Here is a 26,758-nt window from a genome sequence, read left to right on the forward strand (position 1 = left end):
CTGTTCACCTAGTGGATAGATGTTAAAGTACCACTTATTCTGAATGGAGGGAGCCAGAAATGAGTGATGATCAAAAAGAAGGTGATGGAGTTAAGAGGCAGGTAAGGGTGGGAGGAAGATACCAACAGGTGCTCAAGGGTTGAAAGCAATAAGGCAAGCAAAAGAAGGTAAATTAGAGCCTGCAGAATGACACAAAAAGCCAGTGGGAGAGAAGGGATCATGCCAGATTGTGTCTGTTTTCTACTTGCAGAAATCAGCCAGACACGGGGCACAGAGGTGGGGCCATCACTTTAACTGAGCAATCGTTCCATGAGAGCTCCTCTCTGGAGAACAGCAGTGAGTCTGGATCTCATTCTCCCTGACAGCTCCAGTTCAGATATGAAGATGGCGCCATGTAAATCCATTTCACAATAATAATTCTCTCCTCTCTAGTCTACCTTGTTGATTTGCTTTCTTTTGAAGTGCAAATCCTCTGCCCTGCCCAGCCTCTCCAGATCTCAGGGCCAACACCAACTATCCATATGAAACATCAGGTAGCATCTCTGACCCCTTTGCATGACACAGTGCTTAGCACCTCCTTCAGGATCAAGATGAAAAGCTGGGAGAGAGGGTCTTGTCACAGCAACTCCTCACTGAGACAGGGCTGCAGCAGGACATGTCAAGCTCCCCATCTCTGTCATGCTGTCTGAAGATGACAGCCATACTAAGCTGAACTGCCATTTGTCAATCCAGGGATTACAAAGCCACCTACAAGCCAGCTGGAAAGTGCTAATGTCACACCAGACCACATGAAAGGAAATTCCTCCCACGCACAGGGTATCAGCCCTCTGTCAGCAGCTCCCTGCTCCCCAGTGCAGAGGTGTTATTTCACACTTCCCCAGGATGAGAGAGAGGCTTTAGTGGGAACACAGGAACATTGGTGAGGAGTGCTCTGCACCCTGGACATTCATCTTACATGCAATAGAGGGGGAGTATGGTCTAGTGAGCAGAGCAAGAGCCCACCAAATGGTACTTGGGCAGATGTTCTCCATGCCTGTGTCTCCAGTGGACTCTCAGTGCTTTCAGCTGTGGCTCATCCTCTCATGGGTGTTTGTTTACAAAACTCTTCTCTGCTCCGTACAATCTGGCATTTCAAATACACACATACCAGCCACATCCTAGTTTCTTTGAAGGGGAAGGGCAAATATTTGAGAGGTGCAAGTGCTTGTATGCAGAAAATGCACATCCATACACTTCTGCACAGGACAAAGTGCCTGCTTCCTAACAAAAACATATCCTATTGCACACAGTCCTAGTTCTTTCAGACATAAGGTATTGAATATTAATTCCCAGCTTTTGAAGACAGTGAGGGGAAAAGTTTATTCAAGTTAGTAAAGTGATCTGAAACCACAACACGGAAAGTGGCCCAGGCAGGCATACCAAGAATCATCAAAATTTTGATTCAATGGCATCTTTAGTAGCAATTTTCCCTTTCCATTATGGAAGAACAGTCCTGTCCATGTAGGCAAGCCCCTTCATCCATTCATCCCCTATTACTATTCCAGCTGATGCACCACCGTGATCAGAAGCAGAGGGCTCTAATATAGGTAGGGTCACTAATAATGTATTTTGTCTTCTGTGTGTGCTTGCTCAGATGAGAGATTTCAATCATCTCTATTCAAGGAACATTAAGAAATACAAGATATATTAGGTCATATAAATCCTCCTCTCCAGTGGAGGATCATGCCCCTCCTCTCCCCTCTGCTTTGTTTATATGTAATCCAATTGAAAGTGTCTTGGGCAGCAGGAATATTCTCCTTTCTCTCAGCAGACTCCAAAAAAGTCTGATAGACAGCCGTCTTAAACACTTGTTGCATGCATAAAGAGTCAGTCTGGTTTGTTTTTCAAAAAATGTGATTCCTTAGTATCTCACCAGAGCAAAAGCAGTAGCATGTGAGAAATGTGAATTAAGGAAATAAAAAGCAGGCTTCTCCAAGGCTGATGCAGAGGGACAGAGATGGACAGCAGCACTAGAGGATCCAACACTTCTCTAGCAGGCAGGTGAATTTTCAATAGAGGAGTAGGCCCAGTGGTCTGCGGATCATCTGGGCTCAATACATTTTTAATATGAAAACAAAAATAAACAAAAGCTTAGTGTGGAATTTCTCCCAGTTGTTGCCCCAGTCTTACATTCTCTCTAATCAGTGCTGGCTGCTATCAGAGACAAGACCCTGGATTAGACATGACCTGACCTGGACTGGCAGCTCATGGCTGCTGTTCCCACAGCACTGCTCTGAGCCCCACACCCTTGAGGCTTTAGACTCTGCGGCTCCTGAGTTTGATTTAAGGAGAACAACTGACTCTACTGGAATTTAGTTTCTAAAAAAGTTTTCTTTTAAATCCAACCCTCATCATAGATTTCTCCCCACCTCAATGTTTCTATGCTTTGGGGCCCCAGTGGTTGTATATTTTGCAAATTACATTTTTTTCTTCCTTGCATACTTGTACAACCACACACATAGTTGTCTAAAGCCACTTAATCAAGCATAAGCAACAAGAGTTTGCACTACATACTGACACAGACATCAGGAGGAACACAAAGCATTCCCGTTTAACATTTTATGCATCAGAAATAACACCAAAACAGATGTAAAGCAAGCCAGTTCCTCATTACTTAACACAACACAAATCTCTGTGCATTAAATACAAGTGAAAGGGAGCTGTGGAGTTGGCATTAGCTTGACAGATGTTGAGATGAGCTGCACCAGAACTGAATATCTCAGCCTGAAACAGCGCATGTTAAAAAGGCGTCTGCTTATTGTTTGATATGTGTATTTATTTACATAGACAGCTTGATGACATGCTGAAAAGTTGGGGAGGGTGGTATAGGCTGGCATTTTAAACTCTTAGCAGGCATTCAGCAAGTGGTTTGTTATCCTTTGGTCATGTCACCAGTTTCCATTTTATTGCTGAGTGGTAGCAAAAGAGGGGAGCAGGGAAGGAGCCAGGATCCCCTCCACTGTGCAGACTTAACTCCCCTCCAGGAGCTCACCCTTAGAAGACAAGGCAGCATTTCCAAGATCAGCCTCCACAAGCATGTTGCCCCTAGGGCTCACCCTCCAATTTCTGGGGCCTCTGTGCCTTTGCTACAGTCATGAGAAGAGTCTCTGTAAAGCTAGTCAAATGCAGTTCCTTGTTGCATAAAAAGAGATCTTTTTTAACAAGAAAGAAAATTAATTAAGTGGATAAAATCCCACAGGTTGGAACAACAGCTGAGGAATTATCTTTCTATCAGGTTGGTAATGAGGACTAAAAAACCTCACACAAACATTAACAGCTTCATATGGGCTCATTGGCATTTCAGATCAGATGTGAGATTTGGCATTCCCAGGAGCACCAGATGCAACTCCAGTTACAGACCAGACTATGGGCAAAATGCATTTTACCCTGCTGAAAACAGCCTTGTTACAATGTCAGAAAATTAAAGGTACATATCTACCTACACAGTATTTTTTTTCCCACAGAAATTATGCCCAGGTAGAATGTGGGTCACAACATCCAATGCGTCAGGTTGATCTGACTCACCTCTGAAACCTTTTAGGTATATCAAGTGTGTGTGAGAGTTCTTCAACATGCTGTGGGGAACAGCCAGCACACATCTGGGTGCACATCAAATTACATGATCAGACATTGGCCAAATCCACCACCTCTACCCTACTGAATTCATAGAATCATAGAATATGCTGAGTTGGCAGGGACTCATCAGGCTCATGGAGTTCAAGTCCTGACCCCACCCAGGACATCTCAGGAGACAAATTGTGTGCCTGAGAGTATTGTCCAAATGCTTCTCGAACTCTGTCAGGTTTGTGCTGTGACCACTTCCCTGAGGAGCCTGTACTAGTGCCCAAACACCCTCTGGGTGAAGAAACCTTTCCTAATATCCAACCTAAACCTCCCCTCACTCAGCTTCATGCTGTGTCCTCAGGTCTGGCCTCTGGCTACAAGAGAAAAGAGATCAGTGCCTGCACCTCTACTTCCCCTTGCAAGGAATGAGGTTTCCCCTCAATCTCCTCTCCAGGCTGAACAGACCAAGTGACCTCAGCTGCTCCTCATACAACTTCCTGCCCAGACCCTTCATCACCCTCATGGCTTTGGACACTCTCTAATAATGTGACACTCTCTTATATTGTGGCACCCAAAACTGCCCCCAGCACTCAAACTGAGGCTGCCCCAGTGCAGAGCAGAGCGGGACAATCCCTTCCCTTGCCCAGCTGGTGCTGCTGGGCCTGATGCACCCCAGGACATGCTTGGCCTTCCTGGCTGCCAGGGCACTGCTGACTCATAATCCACTGTCAACCAGGACCCCCATGTCCCTTTCCTGTGGCACTGCTGTACAGCCTCTCATTTCCTAATCTATGCACACAACCAGGGTTGCCCCATCCCAGGTGCAGAAACTGGCACTTGCCCTTGTTAAACTTCATGTGGTTGGAGAATGCCCATCTCTCCAATCTCTCACGTCTCTCTGCAGGGCCTCTCTGTCCAAGGGAGTTGACAGTTCCTCCCAGTTTAATGTTGTCAGTAGACTCACTCAGTATTCCTTCAAGTCCTGCATTCCAGTTGTTAATGAAGGTGTTGATGAGAGCTGGGCCAGGGATTGAGCCCTGTGGAACCCCACCAGTGACCAAATGCCAGGCTGATGTTACCCTATTCCCTGTAAGTCTTTGTGCCTGACCTGTGAGAACCAGTTGCTCACCCATTATGGGATGTGTTTATCCAGTTGTGTGCTGGATGTTTTGTCCAAAAGGATACTATGAGTACCAAAAGCTTTGCTGAAGTCCAAAAAAAGATTACATCTACTGGCTTTACTAGATCAGCTGGGTTGGTTACTGTACTGTAAAAGGAAATGATGTTTGAGAAGCACCACTTTCCCCTCATGAAACCGTGCTGGCTGTGACCAGGGACTGTGCTGTCCTCCAGAAGTTTCTCCACCAACACTGCCGGCTGCTCAACTGTTAACACTCACAATTACTATTTAATGCTAACAAAATAATACAGATTTTTTTTTTCCTATACCCTATATCCTATACCTAAATGGAAAACTACCTGATCTGGGACCAATGACAAGAATGGCAATCATATTCATGGTAACCACTGCAATAGGGGATCCTACCACAAAGAAGCCTACTGGGCCTACTGAGCACCACAATGAACTGTGGCAAACTATTCAAAGCTACATTTCAGAAATACTTTAACTTCCCTGACAACTAAGGCAAAGGAATTTGTCCCCTCCCCCAAAAAAGAAAGGGAAAAAATAAAAGAGAACTACTGGCCATCTTTCCCAAACATACCTTTGCACATCTTCCTGCCCCTTTGTTACTGTTCATGTCAGAAGAGTCCCTTGAGGTCCAACATGACCAAGCTTCTTACTGTGTGCAGCATAAAAGAGCTCCCTGACCAAAAAGCTATCTGACTAAACATATAAAAAGAAGGGGAAAAAAAATAACATTTCCCTTGTTATAGATGGGAAACAGAAATCCAGAGAGATATTAGCAGTGAAGATCGGGCAAGAAGCCAGTGAATAAACTGGGAAGGAAACATCTTCAGTCTTGAAGCTTATTGCTTCAGTGTGGAGATCACTGTTTCTTCCTTTCCTGTTCTCCTGTTTTTCACTCAAATTTGTTCCTTTTACAGCTTGTAAAGTTCATCCTTACAAACAGAGTTGATAGGCTACTCATTTTCATGGGGAGGAGATTTAGGGATTCTGATGTAAATAAACACAAGGAATTCTTAACTTGCACCCGAATATTGCCCCAAAGAGGCCAAATGCCCACTCCCCCCCCCCCCCCCATTTTAATGAATAAGCGCTGGCAGGTGTTATTTCGTGAAGCTTTTTAATATACTTAATCATGGGACCATAAACTCACCAACTCAGAACCACTCTAGTGTAGGTACTTCCAAAATAGATGTTTCATATATTACCCATGTGTTATCAGTCAATACACATCACAACCCTATCAGATGACAAAATTGTTTTGAAATTGCATGGAAATGAAAGAGATCTCTTTCAAGTGTTTCATTAATTAGCCAGACTTACCAAAGGCTAAGGATAATGGAGTATTTCCCTACTATGTCTGCCTCTCATTAATTCAAATGCCCTCTGTGCCCTAAACCTATTGGAAGAAGAAACCAACTGCACTTCTGAGCAATAGGATTAAATTACTTACCCCAAGGAAGTAGGTTGCCTAACAGAAGCATTTGAAATATTAATAGCTACTTCAAATAATTTTGAATCATCATTTAACAACCATCAGTACTTCCTCAGTTTTTCTTGAGTTTGAAATATCTGTAGTGCATAAACAACAGTTGATCTGTTTTTCAAGTTATTTTTTTCTTGATTGACTCAGAAATGATGCTTTCTGTCAGCCTGAAATGTTAATTTAGGTTTGCTATTGCTGCTCTCTCCTCTTTCCTTGAATAAAGGGCAGGCTGATCCCTGGGATACTGCAGCACAGCACTTGGGTTTTCACACTCAAGCTGTCACTCCATTAGCTCTGACAATCTGGCAGTTTTCTATCCTACTTTTTAAAGGCTCTCATCTATCTCTTGTAGCTTTTGCCTCAGATTCACCTGAGAAGGAATGTTGAAAATTTTGGGCAGGATGTACCCAGAATTACAGGAGCACTTAAGGGGAAGAAAAAAACAGACATTCAAGGCAGCACACACAGTATGTGCAGCAAGGGTGCATGTCTATTATAGCAATTCAAACATCTGCTGGTAATGAGGTTAGTTTGGAAAGGCTTTGATTCCTGCCTAGGGAATTTAGTGTAGCTTGCTTGCTCCATGAGAATGCCATGGGCTTCCTCATGCAGTGTTAGATTCAAATATACTTTCATTTATTATAGAGTTTTATGTATAATACATGTGTGTGTGATTCTGGTCCTTCAAAAGATTTCCCAGTGAAAAAGCTAATACAGAATGGAGCACTTCATGGAGTTGTATAGCTCTTCAACTCTCCTTTGGAATGCGTCACTAGTTCTGCATAACTGATATCTCTGTTTTATCTTCTTCAGATCCCCTTTCTTTAAACAAACTCCAGATTCCCCCACTCTCAAAAAAATGTCTCTTAAGTCCCGATTGTTTTTCTTGAAACACATAATAATTTTAAAGGGCTTAGCAGGAGTATTTCAAGAGGAAAAAGTATACAAAACCCAATAATCAAGTGATAAAGGCCAAAGAGAAAGCCACAGTCAGTTATGGAAAAGGACATGCAATGTTGTTCCATTATCCTCTTGAAATGAAGAGTTAAATCTTGCAAAATTCCATTCCAGTGCCTGCTACTCCACCTAAATCCTGACCACAGCAACAAAGCCATTCTGTAGCACGTCTTGGCATTTTCATCGTGTTCCCAGCACCTAGCTCATGGTTCAAAGGTTTTGGTCCTTCAAAGTAATGAGCACATGAAATCAAATTGCTAAGCACAAAGAGAAAAGTTGCTTTTCCAAGACATGGAGGAAACCATCCTCTCCCCTCAAATCCTTCTCTATATTCCCCACTGAGCAGGTCAGGTCTCCTTGCCCACGTTACATCATTTCTGCATCACTTCAGTGCCCAAACTTGTGCTGTTCTTAACTAGAGTTCTTCCTAGAGTCTGGGGTAGCTCTGGCTGTGCACAGGTACAAGCAAGCCACAATAAAGCTTCGATTTCTTCAAATTATTGAACTTTAGTTCTGAATAAAGGCTATCATGGAAGGGTATAGTGCAAATACACCACCTATCTAAGTCAAATTAGAGCAACTTTTAAAATTAACAGTGAATAAACTTCCTTGGAACATGGAAGCCAGCAAAGTCACACACCACACATGGAAGTACAGTTTAACTGGCTTGGATGGAAATCACGCTGTCATTGAGCAATAGGGCTGTCCATGACAGAAAACTGAGTAAAGGCAGAGCTGAGCCCTATAGAAATAGCTACTAGATTTTCAAGTACCAAGAATCAGATGCCAAAATGTAAATACTATTAACAATGTAAATCTTAAAGGCCTCATAAGGGTTTGCTCTGTCTGCACAACAGAAAGGCACCTATTAATGAAAGAAAGCCTGTAACTGGAAGGAATTAAGAACATACAGAATCAGAAAAACAAAGAGCAGTGCAAGATAAAGAAGAACTCTAAGTTAACGCCAGGCATAGACATACATCCATTCTATTTTTCTCCCAGAAAACAAAAATAAAAAGTTGTCATAAGAGCTGTGTTTTTTTTTTTTTCCCTTCCATTCTCTGTACATTAAACAAAAAACAAAAAAAATCCCCAAAAAACAAACAAAGAAAAAAAAACCACAAAAAAACCCAAACAAATACAAAAATCTTTCTGACCACCAATCTTTCAGGAAAGAACAAATTTGACAGAATTTTTTTTCCTGGAATTCAGTGTTAAAAATGGTCAAAACTTCAAAACTTTTCAATGGTCCAAAAGAAACGTGACTATCAGTAAATGTATTAGGAACTCCAGCATGTGTTAGAAACATAGGGATGAGGTAATTGTTTCTTTAGCTAAGGCTCAATTGTTTGAGCACCTTACAGCCATTTTGTGTTGTGTGGCATTCAGCAGAATTACAGCACATCAGAATGGACTGACTAGGGAGAAGGCAGATATTAATTTCTTGCTGGTATGTTCTGGTGATGGTGCTTTTAAGGACTCATACCAGCTTTCATTACAAGGGCATCTTCCCTATTTGCAAATGCTTTTCATCAGCAGCTTTCCCCCCAACCCATCCCACTGTTTTCCTCTTCTGCCCTCTCATTCAGCTGTTTAAAGAGCTAGTAATCAAGAACAGTGAAGCATAATGGAACTTGCAAGTGTGGAGATGCTTATGCAGTTTAGATCAAGGACAATTGTTGTTATTATATGGTACAATACTCTGGAGATTCTGCAACAACACTGGATGAATCCCAAAGGATCTCCCAGAACTGGAGAAATGGGATGCCATCCCTCTGAAAGCTGCAGAAATCAAGCTCTTTGGCTCACTGTCACAGTGTGTCAGAAAATAAAGGTCTCTTCCTAGCTTTCCCAGTTATTAATACACTTATTAAAATGCGAGACAATGTTTTCTGTTGTAAAAACACTGTATTGTCAGAGAATACCCCTTTGGAGGACTCAGGCAATTAGAGAAGGAGCAATTTTGAGCCTTGAATACAAGAGAAGGAGGGATGCCAAGGGAAACTACAATTCCATTGAAATTGAGGGCAAAACACTCTTTCTGCAATAGGACCATAAACATATCCCAAACAGATGTATTGAGGCTAGCTTCGCAAAGTTTTAGAAGTGGTCAGTGGTTTGGGGATACATCAGTACAAATGTCTCAGTCTGGGAGTTCAAGCTCCTGAGGCAAGAAATACTTAGCTGTTTCTGAAAAACCTGGCCTCTGGAAGTGTTTCAAATGAAACCGAAATTATCTGTCCCACTCTCAAAACTTTGCATGTCACTAACATAAATGGTTGGACTTCTGCCTTGTTCATTAGCCCACAGTTTTAGAAGTATTCACAAAATGCTGCACGTGCTGATATGCCTGTCTTTCCAAGCCTGGTCATGTAGAAGTCTGTAGAAGCCAAACTTTTTTTACCAGCCTGAACAATAGAGAGGGTCTGACTCCCAGTTTTCCTCCAGACAAAGTGGGACCCAAGGCTATTCCTTCCAACCAAGACTCTGCATTCTGTTTTTTTATTACAGAGCTGCTTGCAAAGGTATGTACTGAAAATAACCATGGCCTTATCTTTTGCCTGACCTTCCCCTGTGTGCTTTTCTATAATTTCAGCTTCAATTTTTTTCAGCATTTCAATAAAGGGCACATCTGCAATTCAGTGTTTTGTACCAGCCTAGAAACAGTGAAACTGAGAGACTGGGAAAAAGACCAACACAACTTGTAAAACAGTTTGGCAAAGACATTGTGAACTAATATAAGTCTATTGGCCTTACAATTGGCAACAAGAGTTTTTACTAGTACTTAGCTTTTAACTGCAGCATTCCACAAGAATCTAGAGGAGGCAACATCCCAACTAGTTAGGTAGGCATTACCATCAGGAAAACATGACAAGGAAACAGCTACACAAACAGTCTCCTCTGCATTATTTGTCTTGGTCTCTCGGGCCACACAAGCACACAAAAGGCTTCCAGATGAGCTGTGGCATAGCTCCTAAGACAGCTGCTCTGGACAGACAGTTGCATTTCATTTTGGGTGGAGTTAGGTGTTTAAAGGCCCTCAGAAAACTCTAGCTACCAGCTGACAAGGTACAGCTGTCTGCACAGAGCTCCAGCTAGGACCATGGAGGAGCTTTTCTATCAGAGAAATGCTTTCTGGCCATGGAAAGTGAGTGCAGCAACTGGGAGAAAGGACAAAGCCTTGGGAGGCTGTGAAACCTTGCTCTTTCACACCGATGGATGGTGCAATCAAGATTTACAGCCTTTGAAAGGTTTCTCAGCACTTCCACAGCTCCAGTGCATCCAGGCAAATTACCAGACAACTCCTCCAAGGCACAATCCTGTCAGTCTCAAGACAGTGAGGAGAGGTGTAGTGTGCATATCCCTCACCTAAGTACACCTCAGAATGAGCTTACCAGAGTTTTTACATGCTGTTAAAGCATTCAGAGCACTCCATCTCCTAGCTACAGCAGAAACCAGCTACATTTAAATTAAAGACAGGTGGGAAAGAAAACTAAGGTTCAGGCACCAGCTGCCATCCCAGGTAAAAGCAGTCAGTAATGCTGAAGCACAAATGTCTACAACTAAAGCCTTCTTTCCTTGGTCCTCACCTCAGAAGCAAGACAGGTGGAGGAAGATTTTGGATCACTTTGGGCTTTGCTTTCTCAGTGTCTCCTCTGAACAGCTGCCATAGTGTCCTGCTGGAACCCAGGGCCAGCTGAGTCAGGGATCTCCTTTGACTGTCCTGTCTCCCCAGCTCACTCTCACTGCAGTGGACTCCTGTACCAGGGGTCAACTGGAAACAAAGAAGGTCAAACAAAATAATCAGTGTCAGCTCTGCCAAATAAGCTGCCAAGCAGTAAGACAAGGAAACCTTCACTAACAGAAATCACAAGATGCAGGAACTACTCTCAGGGACCAGACAATGCTCCATGGGGCCCTTCTCCACATGCAGGTCTTTCCACAGCACTGCAATCAGAAATTCCAAGCCAGACAAGAAGCTTTCCAAGGCAGACATTAAACATTCATTTGTAATAAACACCCTGCTGACCCCCAGGGACCAGTGAGAGGTGTAGGGAAATACAGCAAACAGAATCCAGAGAGACCAGATGCCTTGCACTGTGGTTATTTGAATATGTGAAGAAAAATAATAGAAGTGTTTTCAGAATGATCCATGGACCATACTAAGAAATACCAATGATATTTTTTTTTTGGACACCTTAGTTCTTCGAGGGCAGTTTTCCCTTATCTGAACAGCAGAAGGGAATGTTTCTCAATGTTATTTTAGAAATGTGTACAAGAATTTCAAACATGCTCTCTGTTTTCCAGCGCAATCCTTGGACTGAAATGTCTCCACATTTGCAATCATTTTATCTCTACAGAGCAAGGGGCAGTTGGGGGCAGCAGGGGAAAAAGGGATTGTGAGAACACAAACCAAAGACTGGCACCCATAAGAGCAGCTGGCTATTGCTCATTTAATGGCTCTGGCTTGTCCAGTTAGTGTTGGATTTTGTCTGTTGATTTTATATTCATGGTATTGTGGTTTTAAACAGAACTATGGAGTTCTAGCAACATAGAACAGGAAAAGTCTTGCAAAATCAGATGGAAGGATACATATAAGGCACTCTGCAACCATCACTGAGGGTGGAGGTCACTATATGCAGTTTCCACAGGAACTGCTTATAACTCCACAATATATATGTATAAATTTTTCATAAAATTACTTAATTTCACATATGCCAAAAAATAAATATTCAAATTATTAATATTTTGATATCATAGCAAGAAGATGGGCAAAGACAGTGAAATTAATAAAAATGCAGCTGAGTGCATAACTGAAGCTTTACAGCAAATTTGTTCATTTATGGTAATGTCCACTGTGCATTAGCATTCCCATAAATACTCTGTAAATAAGATTAAAAAGGATTGTTTCTGTTTCTGCTGATAATCAAGTGTTAAAGAATGGCTGCAGAATAAGAATTTTGTAATTCAATGCAAATATTCGTGCAAGAAGCTAGATCCTATGAATTATACGCATTTAGTCAGGGAGCAGAAATACTACTGTGTGACCTATATGTCAAAATACGAACTGAATCGTGCAGCTGGAAGCTGAACACTTGAATACCAGCCACTGAATACTAAAAAGGAATTGCCTGTAAACAATCAGCAAACCAAGAAGCAATCTATGAATAATTTCAAATAACTTGTGCAGTTGAAAAGCCAGTAAGTTATTTGTAGACAATTTGTCAATAGAAGAACTAACATAAAAATATATTTAAAAATTTCTACAAATTATTGTGTAGATATCAAAAGAGCATTTATGATTCATCATGAAAAGACATAAGAAATTATACTAGGAGTTGAAAAGGCATTTTCTTTCTTGTATTACATTCTATAACCAATCAGGTGCATTAGAATAATACCTTTACTCGTAATTCTACTGATCCCCAAGGCATAAGCCCTTAGTGTGTGATGGAGACACGATGATGAAACTTGATGGCTGAGTAATCTGATTCGCTCTCACCAAATTTGAGCAAAATCTGACGTCAATGAATCTGTACTTGAATGTCCTAATGCCATTATTCAATTTCATTCCTGCAGGTGACCATACCAGATAACAATTTCATTCTCTTGATTTGGAGAAGAGCAGTGGCCTGTGATTTAATACACAGCACAGCCCTCTTTAATCCTTTAAAAATTTAAAACACCTGATTTGCCACCATTGTGCAGGTGGGAAAAAAAGAAGACTACAAGCCCTCCTAGTGATGTATTTTCCAAGAGCTAAGAGCTGTAGGACAGGGATCTCAAGCTGTACATGACAGCTATAAAAAGAAGATTGGTGACCTTCTTGCACTGTTAAATCAATTATTTGTTGAATTTACCAATACTGCACGGAGAGGCAGCAAGCAGTCACCACCAAGCCTCAGTCCCCCAGGTTCATGGCAGCAGTTTTGGATGGAAAATTCATGAGCCTCCCAGTTCATGAGGAAAACAGCAGGTTATGGACTACAAGGAAAGCTGGCCCTGTTCAACTTAATGAGATCTACTCCAGGAGAAAAAGGAAATACATTTTTAGAAGGGTCCTGCAGCCACATATCTTGTAAAAACACTAGGTTTCCTTAACCTCAGTAATAAAATGGCAGGAGCCAACATTGCTGCAGAGATTTTGCAACATTTTAAAATTATTTTATCATTCTGCTTCTCTCATCAATTTTGCATTTCATTTGATCTTCATTTGGTTATTACACCAGTTCCTCTACTGCTGTAACAATGGAGATCAGTACGTGACATCCTTTGTTTCACACAGAAGCCTTTGCTTCCTTCCTCTTGACCTGAAATTAGGAGCACTGCAGTGGATGGTCTGAGAGGAATTAATCACATCGACTAAATAACCCAGTTTGCCAAATCACAGAAACCAGAGCAGCAGAAGGGCAGAAGCAACCTCCCTCCCACACAATTTGAGGGTTTTGGGATTCTACATTGTGTCACATATCTTCATTCATTTGGGGTTCTACCACCTGCCCCTCCTAAAAAGTTTAGATTCCTACTTGTTACAGCTCAGCAGTGCAACATATCTCCACAGGCTTCCGTGAATTACACATTTGGGGAAATGTTAACAACCATGAGACTTTGTTGCATTTCCTGTATGCTTTACAAGGGGTCTCAAACACTCATACTGTTCCCTTCAAGTCAAGTAATAGACCAGATGAAGAACTTGCTCTCAGGTATATCTTGATATCTCCCAAAAAGTAGGAGGGCAACTTAAGTAAATGGTTACTTCTTGCTAAATACTGCTTTCCCCTACAATTGTACCTCTCCTTGTCCACGTGAGCTTTACTGGCAGTAAATGTTGTAACAAGGATAGATTACAACTTGCATTAGCACATCAGTGGGGTATAAGGAAGCCTTCAAACAAGACTGATGTATTTGGAATTGAGAGTGAGACAAAGTAATTGAAAAGGACATGAGAGTAGTCACAAGTATACTCTGTGTTTGGTTTGCAGTCCAGCATTTTGGAAGTGGCTCTGGCACAGTTGTCTAGTCAAGATTAATCACACTTCTGCCAGCACTCAGCCAGGCTTCAGTGATGTCCCTTTCCTGGACACTCTCTTGAGTGACACACTCCTGCTTGAGTCAGCAGTTAGAGGAAATCCTAGGAAAACAAGCACCTCCTTTGGGGCTGTATTTAAATAAACAGACAGCTCCTCCTGAGCAAATGCCACTGTCATAAAGACATCCAAATCATTTTTCAACATTTCACAATGTGTTTAAGGAGGAGAGATGCTGTCAGGCTGAAAAGCTCAGGCAGCAGGCCATTAGGAACCAGCCACACTTCTTGAGGTGACCGACTTTAACTCGTTCCTGTACAGTTCTTGCCCTCCTACCTCTCAGGATAAAGTAGCAGTGTAGCTGTTTTGTGCTCCCCAGCTACAGAGGCTGGACAGAGTTTGCCCAGGAACCCTTGGAGGTCTCCCAGCCCAGGCAGGGCTACAGGCAATGAAGATCCTAACCTCATCCTCCTGCTAAACTGAGGAACTTTGCTGTCATGAGAACACCAAGCCAATACACCACGATTTTGGAGCCTCACAGAAAATGTATCTTTTAAAAACGAATAAAACATCTTTCTTACTTCTAAAAAGGAACCACCAGGAAAAGCAAGTAATTATCAAAAACTTTACTCTGTCGTAGAGAAACAAACAGTTTTATTATCTCCTCTCTCACTAATGTGCCACTAACCTATCCTGGCTTCACAACTACATTTTCTCCAACAGATGGTCTAAGTGATTAACATAACTTTGCTAAACTTGGGGAAAGTGTTCTCAACATGTATTTATTTAGCTTCAAAGGCTGATGCTTCTTTTTCAGATATGAGAAACCACATTTTCATGTTTAAAAGGCCACCTCCCCCAACAGTATCAATAGACCTAATAAAAGATCCAACCTACTTTCCCTGTCAACCTTATCCAAGAAAGACACTGGTAGTTGTGTTGCAGTACAGCTCTTCCCATTGAATCTGCTTACATGTCTCTGCCGGCTTGTGTTCATATTTCAGTCAATAAAGGATGAAACACTAAAAGCAACAGCTTCCATCTTAAAGCATACCAAACCATTTTCTTACTGTAGCATTTGTATTTGCTATCAGTACAGGTAGGATTGCATCTTCCTCCTCTTAGGCCAAGTGCTCAGGGAGGAAGAAGGAAGTGCTCAGCAGGAGCTGAGCTTGCACTCACAAGCAAGAGGCCTTGTTTCAAGTCCTTTGTACAGTATTTATAAAGTATCAATGGAAATTGAAGGTGGCAGCTGGTTAACATCCTCTAACACCACTACAGAATGGTTTGATCCAGAAGTTAGCAAGAGCCTCATAATTAATTGAGGCTGCAGAAGGAATGCAGGCAGACTGAGTAATTACCTCCAGTACTCTGGCTAAGACGCTTGCTGTTGGAACACGTGTTAGAGGATCTCTAGTGCTCACAAGCAGTCAGAACCCTTTTTTCTTGTCTCCACTAAAGATGCATTTCTAAATACCTAACACAGCTCCCTCAGCCAGCGCTTTCACTCTGTGTTGTATTGTTACAGCCATCACTTTCCTTTGCCTCGCACAGCACAGCCTTACTCCTAGCAACTCCAAGATTTACCTGTTACATACTGACCAGCAGGAGAAATCAAGTGTGAATACTGAGGGCAGCACAAAATAATGTCAGAATTGCCACCACCAGCCCTCTGAGCTGGAAACAATCAGAAAATCATTCTTGCACTGAGAACATTGTAAGGTTCAGCAAAGCGAGCACAAGGCAAGTGGAGCAGGAATACAAAAAAACCCAATCACATCTTTCAGTGGAAGGAAAAGAAATAGCATAATTTAAAACAAACTTTAATACAGCATCGGCCAAAATGCCTGGTAAGGGTACTTATGCAATAAATCAGCTTCTGATTTCTGCTTAACCTTGTGACCTTTTAAATTTGTACGTGGAAAACTCTCTGATTAGAAAAAAAGTAAAAAGAAAGATGAAGTTAAATAGTTCACCTGGAAAATATGCAAGAGGCTCAAAAACTACCACCCTCATTTCCCCAGATTAATCTGCAGTGCAAATGTGAAGATGCTATTGATTTATTTCTCATCCCTCGGCACCAACTCCCTCTCGGTCTCTTTAAGACAGAAAAATGAATAATAATAATGATAATCATAACAAATTTATGTGCTCTTTTCATCAACAACTCTGAGCTCTCATTTCTGACTTGGAACTAAAACATCAAAAACAAGCTCCCCAGCCCCCATCCCACAGGGTGATCAATGATTCTTTACCACTTATAGAAGATCTAAAGAGGCACTTATTACATTTATTGTGTTGCAGTCACCAGCACAAATTATTTTCAAAACGTAGTAATCCTGTCCACGTGACACTTAACTCCCCAGTATGTCCATTTGCAGTCAGGTTAATAACCTCCACATTATGTAGGTAAAGGAAGATTAACTCTGAATATGTTGAAACCAAATTTATAGTATGAAACCTCCTCCTTTTCTTCAGTTCTAGGCCCCACTTGCCTCTACCTAGGACTTGACAAATCTCATTTGACATTGCTGGCAAATGCTTCTTGATTGAGCATTTGGGATCAAAGAGGGTCTTCTCATTTCCTCCCACTGCAGCTCTGCTGGTCTAGTCTCACCTTAATTTGTCTTTCTAGTCCAGCAGAAACAGCTAGCAAGCAAGCAAAAATAATTCCTTTCCCACTGGAAATTCAGCTCTCAAAAATTTATTTCTAAGTTCTGTGTTTTATCCACACTGACTTTAGAGAAAAATACGATATTTTTAAACATAACACCCTATTTCCAAACTTCAACAGGCACCAGAACTCCTATAAGCTAATAAAATCCTCAATATAAGATGGAAGAGAAAATTCTAAATATTACATTGCATTCTTAACAAAAGGTATGTGTTTTTCCTCTCCTGTTTCTTCATCCTGAAACAGCACCCAGGAGACGTGCAAGCACAGCTTGTTCTGCCCAATTCAGGAATCCCTCAGAGCAGTGGCCTCCCCTTTGAACCAAAGCAGTAAAAATTCTCATTAGGTATCAACAAGGTAAGGAATAAAAGCAGCCACCTCACTTCCGCAAGCAAGGATAAGCCAAGTGACCCAGCTGGGTCATCCAGCAAAACATTCCCATCGCATCTTTGCTCCAGCTTGTTCTCTCCGCAGGGCTGTTCTGTCCAGAGGCTATTGTGTTGATAACATGTGCAACACCCACATGCAGGCAAGAGCAACAGGGCTCACTCAGCACAATGCAGAGACACCAGAAGGTGGCTTGGGAGAAAAAGAAATGAGGTCTAAGAGAAGAAGGCAGCAGGTCCTGAAACTCTGAAGTGCTTTAACCTAATGAGAAGAGGATTTTACAAATAGCAGATATGAACCTGCCCAAAATCATAAACATCTGAATGGAAAATATGCTGTCAAAACCCACCTGCCACCACATGTAGAGCTACCAAGCACTCTTCCCCAAAGGAAACAGGAGCCTTGTATCTCAGGGAGTCAATCCTGTTTCCAAAATGAAACACTGATAATAAATAGCTGAAAACTAACAACACCCCAAATAGCCATGAAACACAGAGTCACTCAGGGATACAGAGCCAGACTTCCAGCTGTCTACTTGACAGTGGCCACCAAGGACAAATCCCTGCTTTGAGTAGGAAATAGACTTCAAAAGCAGCCAGGGTATAATTTTTATTGGGTGCTCTCAGGAGTTTTGAGCTGGATTAGGCAGAACCCCTTGTCCTTTTCCTCCATCCACTCCAGTCAGATACTGGACTTCCAGAGATCCATTTTCAAGGATGTCTAAAAAGAGATCTGAGAGGTGGAATTACAACTTCCTTATCTTAGCCACCTCCTTAGATGACAAGGATGCAAATTCACTGGACCAGATGAGCACTGTTGTGAGACACAACAGGAGGACTTGTGCAGGCTAGAAAAACAGAGGCCTAGGTAGACAGGAAAGAAGACTTTGCAAGAAAACTTCACTTTCTGATGTGTGATTTTCTTAGATGTTGAACAGACTCAAAATCCTGTCACACTCCACCCCCTTCAAAATAAAGCAAGTTAGAAGGAGGAGAGGTTATTTGTTTGTTTTAGTGATTGCCTTTTTTTCCAGTCACAGGTCTAACTGATATTTTCTAGACAAAAGTTCTTCTCAGAATAAAAACAAACAAACAAGCAAACAAACATGCTCAAAGCATTAAATCTCTAATCTTACAGGTTTTAGATTTTTACATTTTGATTTCATAGAAATTCTACAGAAAAGAGTGTATCCTCCTAGACCTCAAAATAATTGGGAAGAAAAAACTCAGGCATTTAGGCAAAATGTGTATCCCTGGCTCAAACTAAACTGAATAATCAGCAGAGTTCCTAACCCCAGGCTGGCTGGAGGTCTGGCTTCCCTTAGCTTAGACACTAACTGTAGTCACTCATTATTATTCAGCACTGGCTCAGCACAGACAATGCACACACTTAGCATTGTAAAAAAGCAAAGGAAGGTACTCCTCCTGCCTCAGTGGATTTATTTTCTAAGGCCATCAATCTCACCCTGACATTTGGTACATGTGGCAATCAGCAGATAGATAACTGTCAATGTACTGCATCCTTTTTACCTTTCTTATACTAAAGAGAACACAGCTACATTTGGGGACTCTTTTATGAAAACAAAGCTGGTCAAAACATTTTGAATTCATACTTCCTCTCAAAATCAGAGAGGAAAAAAACACCCCGTGGTAATCTCTCCTGGTTTTCAACTCACTCTACCTGAAAAGCAGCTTTGAAGAAGATAGTGTTCAAAGAATATTTGGAGCTAACAGAGCACAGCTTATGAGGAGCCAGCAGAGCTCGAAGCATTCTGATTCTCACTTGGTAAGGAGGTGCAGGTTTTAATGTGATTGCTACAAAAGCAGAGATAGGAACCCCTCTGCAGGGCTGCCATGAGGCACTCCAAACTTGGTAGATTAATTTGCAAATGTATCTTAATTTATGGGGATAGGATAAGGTAAATGGAAAGAAACTTTGTGCTGACTTAGCCAAGGTAGTGACCTTTGTGATAGATGAGTAATATGATGATTGACTCTCACAATTAAAAGGCAGATATCATGTGTGTATGTTAAGAGAAGTTTTATAGACTTATATTTCACCCCCCGTTGCGTTGTTATCAGGGACAGCCTGGGTTTGGGACATTTGGGAGGGTCGGCTTGCTACTATGGCAACATCTGACCTCCAATCGAGATTTAAGGAAGTAAACTCCACCACTGGACAGAGAAGAAGGAGTCAACGGACAGAACTTTGGGAGGAGCTAAAGAGTTAAAAGGTGAAACCTCCATTGTGTGGGTGAACACATGGTGAGAAAGATTGTTTGCTCCCGGCACCATAATATTTTCTCTATTCAGTCTTCTGTTGTGCTTTTGATAAGGTTTTAATAAACCTTTCTAAATTTTTGGAAGTGAGTAGCATTTCTCACACCTTGATGTGCCAAGCCTGTGGAAGCTGAGCTGCATACCTGACTGACACCCACGTGCCAGGTCACTCCCCCATGGCAGCCAGCAATTGCAGTGACTTGCTCCACTTTGTGGGCCACACCAGTGCCAAGCCATGGTGCAAAAGCAAACTTCAAGCTTCTTGGCCACAGATGAGGATGAGCTAAAGCCTTCGTCTCATAGGGTAGATAGGAATAAACAGACCTGGTTTTTTTCTCCAAGATGTTAAGTTTGTGATAATGTGTACACAAGAATGAACGCAAGGGGAAATCTACCCCAAGGGAAGTGCTTTAAACATTGCTGAAAGGAAACCTGTCTCAATTCCCACTTAAGGGATCTGGAGGAAACAGAGATCCATCCATGTATGCAGCCACAGCAGCTGACTACATTGCTACAATCTTCTCCAGAGCTTCCTTGGTTCTAACAATCAGATCTATTCTTTATGGATATAATTTTTGGATGCCCAGACCACAGCTACAAACATCCATCAGTATGGTGCTGTCAGAATGCAAACAACCTCCTGTTGCCCCTGAACACAAAGTCTCTTTTCACCAGCAGTTTTTCCCATTCTGTGGGAATCATTCAGGTGTAGCTAACAGCTATGCTGAATCAACATGGCTGTAAACCCCACATATTGAAATTCCTCCATTTCTGAGGCAAAACACCTAATGACTTTACTTCATGGAGAACAGAAAGGGATAGCAGAGTAACTAAAAAGAAAGTATCCTGCAATGCAAGGTCATTTATATCCCCCTTTGGTCTTTGTTAAAATATGTAGCATAAAGGAGAGCCCAGATCAAAGAAAAGAGAGAGATGTAGGTCTGGATGAAGTTCGCTGGAAAGCCTGAAGTTTTTACTCTCTCACTGGGTTTACTCCATGGGCAATTCCTTCTTTCCCTTCTCTCTTTCATCCCATATGTTGCCTCTGAATTTGAAAGACTGCCCTATCCCTCCTGTAGCTTTAGGCCACTTCACCATAGCCAGCTTAGGCAGAGCTGAGTTGAGTTTGCTGCCTGCTCTCCTAGCACAAGCACCATGGGTGCTGCCAGGCACTTTGGAGAGGGTGGGGAGAGTGGCTGTTATCCCCATCAGCATCTTCTGGAAGGGGAGTATGCCCTTTGGAGCCTGTGGGCAGCCACATCAATGTGATATCTCACCAGTGTGAAACTGTCAATTTAAAAGTTAAGAGACATAGCCCCGCCCTGGCACGCTCCATAAGTGCATTCAAGGGGGAGATAAGCAGTAGCTGAGCAGGTACACACCGTATTCCCTATTCTTACCCTCCTCTAGGCAGCAAAAGAAGAGACTCCTGGGCCTCTGCCCCACCCATGTCTCTGCAGGGGAAATACCAGAGGGTGCTCCCTGAGCCCAGCCGCAGCCCCCTGAGAGAGGACAGGCATCAGCAGAGTCACCAGCCCAGGACAAAGCTGAATTTAAGGCTACATTCAGATTGTGATTTCAGGTTTATGTCTGGGTCCACGCACTGTCTCTGGATGCCAAGTCATGCAGGGAGGCGGCGCAGGGAAGGGCCGAGCGCTGCTGGCCAGCCTCCATCCCTGGGGCCTCCAGCCCCGGCTCTGACGCAGAGCTCCATTGTGAATGAGCGATCTCGGGGGAAATGCTTGCATCCGGGCAAACATCCCTTTTGAAAATCCAAACCAGTTATTAAGCCCTTGCCTTTCTGAGCAGGCTGAAGCACACAGAAAGTTAGAGTCCCAACTGGCAGTGTAGCAAATCAAGCACTTACTGATCATCATGCCCAATGCATGGACAGCTACCCTCTAAAGTGCCTTGAACCGGGTGTGTGCAGAAGGTGTGCCTCCTTTCCATTTGAGGATAACAACATCCTCCAACTCACTGAGCTGAGCCAAGCACACCAGAAGCCAGGGTGGCAAATGACAGCATTATGCATCAGAACATGAATTATGTAAAATTATGCACACAAACACACAGGGGAGAAGGACATTCAACTTCTTCTCCCAGTTGTGGCAGACATTAGCTCTTAAGCATGTGCTTGCAAACTCCTTAAAATCCTCAAAGAACATCTTTCTGGTCTTGCATATTCTTTACTCTGCTTTTCACAAAAAATTTACATAGCAAAAATAGCCAGCAATGAGCATACACTACAGAATACCGGCTGGATTTCTGCTTGCTGACTTCAGTTTCACAACCCTGTGGCTCCGTTTGCTTTGGTGGTGTCACTTCTGCTTTGTGAGGGAGGGAAATCTCATGTCCCTAGTGTGCAACTCAGGCACAACACTAAGTGTTTTCCTGTAAAGTGGTTCAGTCACACTCTCAGAAAATAACTAGAGCCAAGAGTGATTTTATAAGCTTAGAGGAAATTGTCTCAAGCAAGATACAATGGCGTGGGTTGCGAAAGGCACAAAACACCATCTCTACCCTTCGCCCTAGGCTCGGTGTAGCAATCTCTGACTGCTGACATCTGTTAACTTTAGCAGACTTTCTGTTTTTAAAACAGATAAAAATGAGTAAATGAGTAAACCATCTTGACAAGAAACCCTACTTTCCATGCCCATTAAACTTTAAACCCTTCCAAATCTTCTCTGGCAGCTGCAAGCATCTTCCCAACAGTTTCTGGGATGCCTGTTGGCAGGCTGCACAGCAAGCCACAGAAGTCTCTAATGATTCCTGTCTCTCTCCTTGCAGAAGTAAAGACAGATTAGATTTGTCAAATGGGGATAAGAAGTTAACGGGGCCGATAAGGTTAGACATGCCAAGCGATTCAGCAAACAATTCTGGAAAGAACAATTAGATCTGGGCTAACTAAGTATGATAAATTCTGACTTTAACCCAATTACTTACAATGATTTTAGATGTCTGGGAAGAGCTGAGCACTACAGCATTGTAATCAATGAATGTGCGTGAAACTGGGCAGGCTCCCTTCCTCACTCCACCTCCCAAAGACATAGAAATTCAGGTTGAAGAGTTTTTGAGAAAAAAAGGCCTCAGAACTTTTCTAAATCTAAAGACTCCGTTCAGGTCATAGACAAGCTCTAGCAGCAGGGAAATCAAGATCAGTTCCTGGTTTTATTTAATTATTTTTAATTGCAGAAAATAAACTTGTCTCAAAGACTTCCACAGTCTGATGTTAGTAAGAGGCCAATAGAGACAAACACTTGGTCTCCGCTCTGTCTGAAGAAAGCCTTTTCCCCCTACAAATGCCATCAGCTGGAATAGTCAAAAGAAAATATTTGTCTTAGGAAAATGTTCTATTTCTTTTTCTCTAACCTACAATCCAAAGACCCCGAGGCCATTCTCTCCTCCAGCTGGTGCCTCCCCATTTTCTGGTGGCTGTGGCTGTGCACCATCACCCTATAAGAGTGAAAGTCACCCCAGACAGAGGTCTGGGGTTCACTTAAGTCATACAGGCTTAATGCAAAGATCAAGGGGGGTTTGAAACCAAGACCATTTACATCAGATTTTAAAAACTCTATATGGGAAAAATATCCTGGTCTCTTAGCTGCTCACCAACACGTGACATTTACTAATAGCAAAGACAACAACTGTAGGTTAGGCCAAAAAGTTTCTCAGTCAAATTAGCTTTGATGTACATGTCTTTAATAATAAACTCATTTGCTGTTCATGTTTTCATGCTGAGGCCTTATCCAGAAGGAATACTGCCTCTCTTGTTTTTTCCAAAGCATCTTTCATTTATGTCATGAAACATATCAACCTAGTTGTTTTAATCTAATTTAATTTGTGGTCCTGGCTTGTCCTAGCACCAGAATATTTCTTCAGAGTGTTGTTAAAGAGCAGAGATACCTTTACATGAGCTTCAACAAACTATTGTGGACAGGGAAGATTTTGGGGAAATTGCTTGGAGATGTTTAAAATAAATTAGTGCTCTTTTATTATAAGGACTCATAGAACATAAATACAACTCCCACACATTTTTCCTTTTTCAAAAACTTCTGTACTCTAGGAAAAGCCTTGAAGCTACCACAAACTGGCAAACTGCAGACCTAAGGATTATTTTGTAGAAAAGCATATGAAAATATTTTCATTGCATGCATTCAGAGCTCAGTGTTCTTGAATTATGCCGGATGTCTAAAACAGACCTGAATGTAAATAGGATGCACCAGTATGGCATGTGTTGAAATTAAATACAAAATATACAAAACAAAAGTTTGATTCAAGACTGTGCATTCCCTTACTGCACCAGGATTACAATATCTTACGTGTATTCTCTCTTAGCAATGCTTTTGCAAGCCAGGGAAACTGAAGACGGTACAGAGAGCATTTGAACAGAGCTCAGAGGTCTGGCTGCCCAGAAATCCCTGCACTTCCACTCTACAACCACATGCTTGGTCTCTGTGTACCCGGGGTAGGGCCTGCCAGCAGCCCCACTAACAAGCCTCTTGGAGACAGTTCTTTATTAGTAGAAGCAGAACTCTGTGTTTCTAAGTCTAAATTACTTCCAGGCTAAGATAGCATGCAAATAGTAGTAGCAAAATTTCTCCAAGTCAGCTATGATAGACCCTAAAACAGCACTATGCTCCTTAGTGTGTTCAGGTACACAGACTTAATTCAGGACCACCAGCAGAAGGTAGGAAAGAAGGGCTTAAGAATTTAAAGACCTTCATTTTTTCTGAAGAGTTTGTTTAATGAATTTTGGCTGGCAAGCAGGTCAAGGAAGAAAAAGCCTGGATGGATAACATTAGTTGATTTAAAAGATATTGTATTTCAATCATGATCAGAAATCTATCTATTATAGAATCACAGAATATACTGAGTTGGAAGGGATATATCTGGATCATCAAAAGTCCAGTTTCTGGCTACTTCTGGTGTGCTGGGCAAAACTGAGAGAAGATATGGGCGTGAAACAGAACTAGCTAGAACAATTATCCAAGAATGAACTACTGAGATGCACAAGTAATGCATTATCTCCAGGAAGAGGGATGTGGCGTTAAAATGGTGTGGGAAAGAAACCAGGAGAAGTGATGAGTCAGCAAATAATCGGTTAAAACCTCTAGCTTTAGCTGTGAGGCACTGGCCTGCTCAAAATCATACTTGGAGCAGAGCCTAATACTCTCCAGCTGCTCCTTTCCACCATAAACTCAGGGGCACTAATTTTGGCCAAAAAAACTGGGGCAGACCCAGGAGAGTCAGTTCTAGAAATATTCCCATGAGAAACAAGCGGAGCAGGGCATGCAGCTACTCCTTCATTCCCCAGTTCACCAGGTGACACGGACACCACTAGCTCTGCTGGAACCAGTGCAGCACCGCAATTATTTCTGTTCTCTAAACAAAACTCTGCTGGGCTTGGGTGATTAAATGCTTAGAGCCAAGAAGCAGGTGGAATAATTTTGTTTGGCAGTGATTCAGATCTGGCAGTGCCTCAAGGGACAACAAACCCAAGCAATGTTCAAGGGTTTAACAACACTCAGTCCAAGGCAAATTATGAAGACCACAGAGTGGCATGAATTGAGAAGCCCCCATTCGGCAGCAGATGTGTAGGGGTTCTTCTGGTGGGGCACAGGCAGACACAGCAGATCCTGAGAGGAGGGGTGAGGAGGGCAGAGAAAGCTGTGCTGGCCAACTCTGCCTCGGCCACCAGGATCACAAACCCAGCCTGCCACATGTCCACTTGGTGCTGGCTGGCAGTGAAGTACGACTGATCTAAGTTGCCAAAAGCAGTTTCTTTATTAGTACAACCAAAAAGTCATCTCTGGGCAGCTTAGCTCAAAACCTCAAATAAAGCTGATATCAACACCAAAGTGTTGAATTTGTCTATGCAGCCAGAAAAAAAGGAATAAAGAGAGCAGTCTCCAAAGAAATTAAGCTGCCTCTAACCATGCTTATTGTCAGTTAGAGCATTTGATGGCTCATTCAACAAAGGTCTAAGTATCATTCTGCCCTAGCCCTAAATTCCCACTCAAGATAACATATTTGCTTGGCCCACAACTTTAGACTTTGCTAACAACTCTTCCTGATACATGGATCATACCCATAGGAGAAAATTATTTTGGGTAGGAGGTACTCAAATCCAGAACAATAATTCTGAGGCTCTTAGGCCCTCTTGATTCTGCACCTTGTTTTGCTGAACTCTTCAAGGACATTGAAGAAGACAATGACAGGAAAGTAGGGAGAACAACATTTACAAGAATTCCTCTTAAGCACCAGCCCTTGAAAACCAGACTGGGATACTGCTGCTTATAGGAAAGTAGAAATGAATGCTCTTGGTATATTTCTTTCTCAAAGGATTGGAATAACTTTTTTTTCATTACACATGAAGATTTATAGTGGGCTCTTATTCCCTGCAAAGGAGCAGAGAGTACTCCATAAGGGATGGACATGGAAACTATGCAGACAAGACTGCTGTTGGGTTAACATTTACTTTAACTCTAATTTTATAGTGACACATACAAGTGTTTGAAAATAATAAAGGTTGTCAAAATATTTTCCATAATAAACTCCTACGCACAGCACATGCACATGACCAGCACAGTTTCCTACCCAGCTGGTGCACTAGCTGCTACCAAGATATTATCTGATTACTAAGATGCCATTGCAGCTTGTGTGGGAGCTTGCCTTCTCAGGATGGGCTGAAGCATTGCCCCTCCTTGTCCTTCCATCTCTTAGCATGCACAGTATCCTGCATTCTCACAAATGGCGGCATTTGGGAAGTGGAGGATTTCTCATGTAGGGGTAGCCAGTGATCCCAAAGTTATCAACTACCCCAAAACCAAGTCAGGAGAAGGCAGTATAACTCTGATGTATAAAGCCTCTGGGCAGACTGTGGAAGACAGCAAGTCACAACTCCACTACTCTACTCCACACTCACATGGCTACATGTGCAGGATGCAAAGGTGTGGGGGATTTCCATTTTTGCTAAACACAGCAGCAAGACAGAAAAAAAAAAATTAAGATGTACTCTCAGTTTGAGAATGGCAGATTCATTCCCACTACCTCCTATATCTGGTTTGGGATACAAGCTCTGGAACAGGGATCCTGAGGCTCTTTATTTCAGACCTTCATTTTACGCCTTAGTAAATCTTTTTTCCTCCTCCTTCCCCCCAGCTGCCCCCCCTCCCCTTTATTAATTGGAGATATAAA

At 42.3% G+C, this 26,758-nt stretch overlaps 1 protein-coding gene across 3 annotated transcripts in view; it reads right to left on the reverse strand.

Annotated features, from left to right (window-relative positions):
• The window catches only part of TSPAN18 (tetraspanin 18), a 121,668-nt gene that overhangs the window by 59,735 nt on the left and 35,175 nt on the right, over positions 1 to 26,758 (reverse strand). The window contains exon 2 of one of the 3 annotated variants that reach the window (XM_053981050.1): positions 10,784 to 10,968. The exons of the other annotated variants lie outside the window; for them this stretch is intronic. The gene's annotated coding sequence lies outside the window, so the exon portion shown is untranslated. The remainder of the gene's footprint in view (positions 1 to 10,783; positions 10,969 to 26,758) is intronic. 3 annotated transcript variants of the gene reach the window in all.

The sequence above is a fragment of the Vidua macroura genome, chromosome 6 (genome assembly GCF_024509145.1).
Source record: "Vidua macroura isolate BioBank_ID:100142 chromosome 6, ASM2450914v1, whole genome shotgun sequence".
Lineage (NCBI taxonomy): Eukaryota > Metazoa > Chordata > Aves > Passeriformes > Viduidae > Vidua > Vidua macroura.